The sequence below is a fragment of the Solanum stenotomum genome, chromosome 2 (assembly GCF_019186545.1).
Source record: "Solanum stenotomum isolate F172 chromosome 2, ASM1918654v1, whole genome shotgun sequence".
Classification (NCBI taxonomy): domain Eukaryota; kingdom Viridiplantae; phylum Streptophyta; class Magnoliopsida; order Solanales; family Solanaceae; genus Solanum; species Solanum stenotomum.
In genome coordinates, this window is record NC_064283.1 from 75450567 (window position 1) to 75459457 (window position 8891).

Here is an 8891-nt window from a genome sequence, read left to right on the forward strand (position 1 = left end):
GGAATTTCATGAGAAGAACTACGCAAACCATGATCTAGAATTGGTTGCCGTACTTTTTGCTTTGAAAATATGGTGCCATTATCTTTATGGTGTGCACGCTCACATTTTTTTCTTACTCTTTCACTTTTATTTCTCAATCCGGCTCACTCCCGTGGACATGTTCACCGATCACAAGAGCCTTTAATATGTGTTTGCTCATAAAGAGCTTAATCTCAGACAAATGAGGTGGTTAGAATTACTCAAGGATTATGACATAAGTATTCTTTACCACCCATGTAAGGCTAATGTTGTTGCTGATGCTTTAAGCAGGTTGTCTATGGGTAGTACCGCCCAAGTTGAGGAAGAAAAGAGAGAGTTAGCGAAAGATGTGCGGAGACTTGTATGCTTGGGAGTCCGGCTAATGGATTCTACAGAAGGAGGAGTAGTGGTGATGAATGAGGCTGAATCGTCATTAGTGTCAGAAGTAAAAGAAAAGCAAGTCCAAGTTCCTATTTTGCTTGAATTAAAGGAAAATAATCATAAATAAAAGGTAATGGCTTTGAAAAAGGAGGAGATGGTGTGTTGAGGTCTCAATGTAGGTTGTGTGTGCCAATGCTGGATGAACTCCAAGAGAGGATCATGGAGGAAGATCATAGTTCCAGGTATTCCATCCATTCGGGTTCCACAAAGATGTATCACGATTTGAGAGAAGTTTATTGGTGGAGTAGTATGAAGAAAGGCATTGCAGAGTTTGTTACTAAGTGTCCAAATTACCAACAAATTAAAGTAGAGCACCAAAGGCCCGGTGGTTGGTTGAGAATATAGAACTTCTAGAATTATAGTGGGAGATGATTAATGTGGATTTTATCACAGGTTTACCAAGATCTCGCAGGCAACATGAATCTATTTGGGTGATTGTTGAATCGAATGACTAAATCAACCCACTTTTTATCGGTAAAGACTACCCATTCAATAGAGGATTATGCCAGGTTATATATTCAAGAGGTAGTAAGACTTCATGGAGTCCCTGTTTCGATTATATCGGATAGAGGTGCACAATTTACTGCACAGTTTTGGAAGTCATTCAAAAAAGTCTTGGGTTCAAAGGTGAACTTGAATACTGCTTTTAATCCTTAGATTGATGGTGAAGTAGAGCGCACCATTCAGACATTAGAAGATATGTAGAGGGCTTGTGTGATTGATTTCAAAGGCAACTGGGATGATCACCTACCTCTTATTGAGTTTGCATAGAACAATAGTTACTTTTAACAACCTTTAAAATGAATAGGTGAAACTAGAGCCTAACGGTTGTGTGTTGAGTTTGTTATGGGGTTTCATGTGGTATAATGATGTCCCGAGGTTAGGTTGAGCGTTTTAGGGGTTAAAAGTCAAGGTACGACTCCTCAAGTATCACCTAAGGGGTCATTGAGGAAAACCCTAAAGCCTAACCCCGAAGACCCTAAGAAACCAAAAAGCTGCAAAATTGGTGTGACCTACGGATGGGGACCTACCCCCCGTAGGTCCATCCACTCCCCGTGGATGGCCTCCGTTGGTCAAGGCCCATATTAGTGACCCTCAAATCGAAACCATGGACCAGCAGGACGGGGCGTCACCCCAATTATGGTCGGTAGGTATGAAGTCATAGGTCACCACTGTAAAGCTGTCTAGTTTCGGCCATTGTAGGGGTAAATGAGTAAAATCCTTTTTGAGTTAGTTGAGTTAATGTATGGTTATTATTGATTAATTAAGGTATTTTAAGGGTTTTAAAGGTATTACAACACTATTTCCAAATCATTATTTCAAAACACTCCAAAGTTAGAAACTACCTCTCCAAATATCCTATCTATAGAAACTCCATTGAAGAGAAAGTTCAAGGTCAAGTCTAGGGATCAAGGAGAAGATTTATTCTTCAATTTCGTGTGGAATTCTTCCTTAAAGGTATGGTAGTCTTCATCCTTGACTTAGTTTCTTTCAGGGAGCCAATTTCAAAGATGATTTCAAGTCTTCAAAGTTCCCCAAAAACCTAGTTTTCAATCTATGCATGGGTTCAATTCCAAACATTTTCAAAAGGCTCATATGTTATGAGTAATGGTTTAACTGATGATTGAATGGTGAATTAAGATGATTTCTCCTATGAACCCATGTTTTCCCCCAAATACTTAAGTTGTGAATTGTGATTGGGAATGGATTGATCATGAAAGTATGTTGAATTGTCTATGTTTATATTGATTTAGACCATGGAAATTATGTTATTACTCATGACTAATTGTAGTATTTTAAGGTGTGTGGGTGAATGTGATCCATGACCTTGAAAGGCAAAGTATGAAGGTTAATGTATGATTATGATGTGAAGTATATGCATGTGAATTCAATGATAATATGATGATCATTATTAGAATGTAATTGTGTTGTTGTTGAAAGCATATTCTCAATCAACACTCATGAATGATGATGATAGAATGTGAAGGGTTTCTTCTATATGATGTATATCTTGAATTGGTAGGCTTATGCATCCTTTTCTTGTATAAATGAAAGTAATCTGAATGATGTATCTTGGATTGGTAGGCTAATGGCACCCTTCCATGTATGTGAATAATGAACCTTGGGATCGGTAGGCTTATGGCACCCTTTAATGAATGTTATTCATGAACCTTGAACCGGTAGGCCAATAGCACCCTTTCAAGAGGAATTAATGAGCTTTTTGACTAATGTACCTTGAATCGGTAGGCTTATAGCACCCTTTCATGTGTCAACCAATGTACTTTAGGTCTGTAGGCCAATGGCACCCTCTCATGTGTAATAATGTTAAAGTAATGAAATACTCTATGGGAATGTAGGCTAAGCACCGATGGAAACTCTCCTCATGTTTAGGCTGAGTTTCAATGAACGTCTTTCTTATCCCTTAACTATGTGCCCACATAGGTCTAGCTAGTAGATCCACCTAAGCTAACACGTACCGATCCTACCTTAGGCAAGTATGACCACCTCTTTACGGTGTGGGGCAAGACACTAGATTCCATGTCAAGCTCACATGGTCTATGTCAGTTAAACGCTTATAATTGTGAGATGTGCACTATAGTTACTTGAGGGGTTCTATGAAGTGTAGGTGGTAGTACGGGATGCTATCCATGCATTGCACGAGTAGGCTTTGAGAGGTCTATAGTGAGTTATCTAATGTCTTATGATGACATGAATAAATGTGTTTTTAATGAAGCTAATGAAGAATGTTGACTTATATTCTTAAATGTTATGATGCATTCTTTACTTGGATTGTATTATGAGTTACTTCTTTGTCATGACCTATGAAATCTTTATATCTCTTATTTATGAGTATTGTGTAAAGATGGAAAGGATGAATGATAACTTCAGTTTTGGTGGCCTTGATGTGCTACTTAGTGATGATGGTGGTATGGGACACTATTCGTACATTGCAAATATTATAGCTTGGGGTTGCTTGAGGTGAAAGCTTAATGTAATGAAATGTCTTATAGGGTTTATTACGTTCCAATGTGAAGAAATGACTTGTATATTGGTTATGTTTGTATATTATGCCTCTTATACTTATGTTCCTGGAGTTTTCTCAAATTGGCATAAAAGCATGACTTTCAAATAAAATGTCCTTTTTAAGCATGTTTTTGCATGGCTATCATACTTAGTACTTAATTGTGCAAACCCATATTTTCTCTTATTTTACTACAAGTTTAGGTTCCGGCAAGTGAGTTGCTTTATCTCTAGTTCAAGGGCTTGGACTAAGTTCTTCCAAGGCTATTGGTATGTCCTCATACATTCGAGGACACATGCTTAATTGATGTTTCTTTCTTTCATGTATAGACATTTGTTACACCTTCTGTTGTAAAGAGTAGTGACCCTACTGTTGTTTTCAAGATATTGTTTTAGATTGCCATTTGAGATAATAGACTTTCATTGTTTTAAGTGTTTTTGATTGTATTGATTTAAAGAAAAGTTTTTTTTAATTCTGTAACATTTTCCTTATATCGAATGTTATGAATGCTTTGAGGCTTGTATGAGACTTTTCACAGTCTTGTACACCGTGTCGCTTCCGGGGTATAGGCTCGGGTTGTGACAAACATGGAATCAGAGCACAAGATTTTGGAATGGTTTTTAGGATTGATGTCTCGCAAGCCACGTCTAGTAGAGTCTTTTTCATCGGTGTGAGTCGCAACACATCTATGAGCGAGAGGCTATAGGATGTTAGGAAGCTACACTTCTTTCATACTTTTTAAGTCGTGCCTTAGAGTTTAGCTCTATAAATGTCCTTTTCCTAACTCTTTTCTTGTGTTTATATGATATGAATACAAGAAGGGCTACCGCAAGGAGAGTGGAAGAGGAGATTGTGAATGAGGGAGTTCTTCCCCAAGGTCCTCAAGGTGACCAAGTTGCTCAAGGCAATCAAGTTTCGGTGGATCCCCCGACCATGACCAATGAAGAAGTTAGGTCGACTCTTTTGACGATGGCTCAAGCCGTAACGACTCAAGCCAAAGCCATGACGGCTCAAGCTACTAAGGGTGTTGAGACTCAAGTGAACCCTATTGTGAGCACTATGGCTTCTAGGTTGAGAGACTTTGTGAAAATGAATTCTCCGGTATTTCTTGGTTCCAAGGTGGGAGAGGATCCCTAAGAATTTTAGGATGAGGTGTATAAGATAGTCAATGCTATGGGGGTGACTTCTATTGAAAATGCAGAACTTGCCGCCTATCAATTGAAGGATGTTGCCCAAGTTTGGTTTACTCAATGGAAAAGTAATAGGCCAATTGGAGCGGGTCCTATAGACTGAGAAGAGTTTAAGAAAGCATTCCTTGATAGGTTGAGTGTGGAGGAGTATTCCTTGAAATTTACCCTATTGTCTAAGTATGCTCTATCTTTGGTGTCAAACCCTAGGGATGAGATGAGTAGATTTGTTATGGGTACATCCGACCTAGTTAAGGAAGAATGTCGTACGAAGATGCTCCATGATGACATGAACATTTCTAGGTTTATGGTGTATGCTCAATCTATTGAGGAGCCCAAACTTAAGAGGAAGAATAGGGAGTTGAACAGTTCTAGGTTCGATGAGCAAGGTCAACCAAGGTTCAAGAATAGAGCTCCAAATCAAGATTCTTCAAGCACTCCTAAGGTTAATGAAGAGAAAGATGATGAACCTCCTTTCTAAACCTACTTGCACCACTTGTGGGAAGAGGCATTATGGGAAATCCCTAGCCGGTACTAATGAGTGCTATGGTTGTGGGAAGAATGATCACCAAGTGAAAGATTGCCCTACTCTTGCGGCCAAAGAAAGAGAGGCCAGGCACGCTTCTTCTAGTATTCCGGATCCCAATGCTCCAAGGAAGAACCCTTTCTATGTACTTCAAGCTAACAAGGACAAATGAGCTCATCCGGATGAAGGCATCAGTATGTGGTAGTTCCTTATAGTTGTGAATGTCTTGTTAAGGTTCCTATGTTGTTTTCATGTTTAGCCTAATTTTGGGTTTGCTCCTAAGGGGGAGATGGTATGTTGAATAGTAAGGTTGTTGAGAGTTCCGATATCCTTATCTCTTTCCTTCTATTCTTATTCAAGCTTGAGACCAAGAGTTACTTATAACTTGTTTCATGTTTTGTAGTCATGTGTGATTATGTGTTTCCATGGCCTCCTTATGTTATGCATGTTCTTGATGAATTTATGTTTAAATAAGAAAATGAGTTTTATGAATTATGTCTCTCATGTTGATGTGCATTTAGTATGAGTTGTCTATATGCTTCATGAGGTGAAATGTTGAACATGCCTAATGTGCTTTGAGAGTAATTGCATAATGTGCTTAATTATGTTATGATGAGCATGATTTGAGTTGGAGAAGGTAATTCCTCCAATGAAATGAGAAATGTTGAAGTTTAGATGCGTAATGAGTTTGTAGATGTCGTTGTTTCTTTCTTGTGTTGCATGGAGTATGTTTGAGATGGAGTTGATGTTTCATCCTAGTTTTGTGCATTGTTTATGATGTTGCATGCATGATGGGCTGCTAGTCTTGAGTTATTATCCCTTAATGTTTTTAAAGTGTCATTCGAGGACGAATGTTCCTAAGGGGGAGATAATGTAACGACCCGTAAAACGAATAGGTGAAACTAGAGCCTAACGGTTGTGTGTTGAGTTTGTTTCATGTGGTAGAATGATGTTTTGAGCTTAGGTTGAGGGGTTTAGGGGTTAAACGTGAAGGTACAACTCCCCAAGTACCACCCAAGGGGTCCTTGAGGAGGACCCTAAAGCCTAACCCCCAAGACCCAAAGAAACCAAAAAGCTGCCAAATTGGTGTGACCTACGATGGGGACCTACCCCCCGTAGATCCATCCACGGCCTCCATAGGTAAAGTCCCATATTAGTGACCCTCATACCCAAATCACGGACCATCAGGACGGGGTGTCACCCCACCTACGGTCTGTAGGTGTGGAGTCATAGGTCACCACAGTAAAGTTGTCTAATTTCGGCCATTGTAGGGGTAAATAAGTAAAATCCTTTTTGAGTTAGTTGAGTTAATGGACAGTTATTATTGATTAATTAAGGTATTTTAAGGGTTTTAAAGGTATTAAAACACTATTTCCAATTCATTATTTCAAAACACTCCAAAGTTAGAAACTACCTCTCTCTAGAAACTCCATTGAAGAGCAAGTTCAAGGTCAGTTACAGGGGTCAAGGAGATACTTTCTTCTTCAATTTCATGTGGAATTCTTCCCTAAAGGTATGGTAGTCTTCATCCTTGAATTAGTTTCTTTCAGGGAGCCAATTTCAAAGATGATTTCAAGTCTCCAAAGTTCCCCCAAACCCTAGTTTTCAATCTATGCATGGGTTCAATTCCAAACGTTTTCAAAAGGCTCATATGTTATTAATTATGGTTTAATTGATGATTGAATGGTGATTTAAGATGATTTTTCCTATTAACCCATGTTTTCCCCCAAATACTTAAGTTATGAATTGTGATTGGGAATGGATTGATCATGAAAGTATGTTGAATTGTCTATGTTTATATTGATTTTGACCGTGGAAATTATGTTATTACTCATGAATAATTGTAGTATTTTAAGGTGTGTGGGTGAATGTGACCATGTCCTTGAAAGGCAAAGTATGAAGGTTAATGTATGATTATGAAGTGAAGTATATGCATGTGAATTCAATGATAATAAGATGATCATGATTAGAATGTAATTGTGTTATTGTTGAAAGCATATTCTCAATTAACACTCATGAATGATGATGATAGAATGTGAAGGGTTTCTTCTATGTGATGCAAATATGGAATTGGTAGGCTTATGCATCTTTTTCTTGTATAAATGAAAGTAATGTGAATGTTGTATCTCGGATCGGTAGGCTAATGGTACCCTTCCATGTATGTGTAGAATGATCCTTAGGATCAATAGGCTTATGGCACCCTTCCATATATGATGTAAATGAACTTTGGGATCGGTAGGCTTATGGCACCCTTCCATGAATGTTAATGATGCACCTTGAACTGTTAGGCCAATGACACCTTTTCAAGAGGAGTTAATGATCTTTTTTGACTAATGCACCTTGAATCGGTACGCTTATGCACCCTTTCATGTGTCAACCAATGTACTTTGTGTCGGTAGGACAATGGCACACTCTTATGTGTAATAATGTTAAAGTAATGAAATACTCTATGGGAATGTAGGCAAAGCACCGACAAGATTTGGTAAAATGGAAACTCTCCCCTTGTTTAGGTCGGGTTTCAATGAACGTCTTTGTTATCCCTTAGCTATGTGCCCACAGAGGTCTAGCTAGTGGATCCACCTAATCTAACATGTATCGGTCCTACCTTAGGCAAGTAAGACCACCTCTTTACGGTGTGGGGCAAGATACCAGATTCCATGTCAAGCTCACATGGTCTATGTCGGTTAAACACTTATTCCCATCATGTGAGATGTGCACTATAGTTACTTAAGGGGTTCTATGAAGTGTGGGTGGTAGTATGGGATGCTATCCATGCATTGCACGAGTAAGCTTTGAGAGGGCTATAGTTAGTTCTCTAATGTCTTATGATGACATGCATGAATGTGCTTTAAATGAAGCTGATGAAGAATGTTGACTTATATTCTTAAATGTTATGATGCATGCTTTACTTGGATTGTATTATGAGTTACTTCCTTGTCATGACTTATGAAATGTTTATGTCTCTTATGTATGAGTATTGTGTAAAGATGGAAATGATCAATGGTAAGTTCACTTTTGGTGGCCTTGATGTGGTACTTAGTGTGGATGGTGCTATGGGACGCTATTCATACATTGAACTTATTATAGCTTAGGGTTGCTTGAGGTGAAATATTAATGTAATGAAATGTGTTATATGGTTGATTATGTTCTAATGTGAAGAAATGACTTGTATGTTGGTTATGTTTGTATATTATGCCTCTTATACTTCTGTTTATGGAGTTTTCTCAAATTGGCATAAAAGCATGACTTCCAAAAAAAGTGTCCTTTTTAAGCATGCTTTTATATGACTATCATACTTAGTACTTAATTGTGCTAACCCATATTTTCTCTTATTTTACTACAAGTGTAGGTTCCGGCAAGTGAGTTGCTTTCTCTCTAGTTCAAGGACTTGGATTGAGTTCTTCCAAGTCTATTGGTATGTCCACATACATTCGAGGACACATGATCCTTTGATGTTTCTTTCTTTCATGTAATAGACATTTGTTAGACTTTCTATTGTAAAGGGTCGTGACCCTACTTTTGTTATCAAGATATTGTTCTAGATGGCGATATGAGACAATAGACTTTAGCTGTTTTAAGTGTTTTTGATTGTATAGATTTGTAGATTTTTTTTTAAAAATTCCTTACCATTTTCCTTATATCGAATGTTATGAATGCTATGAGGCTTGTATGAGACTTTTCAGAGTCTTGTACGCCG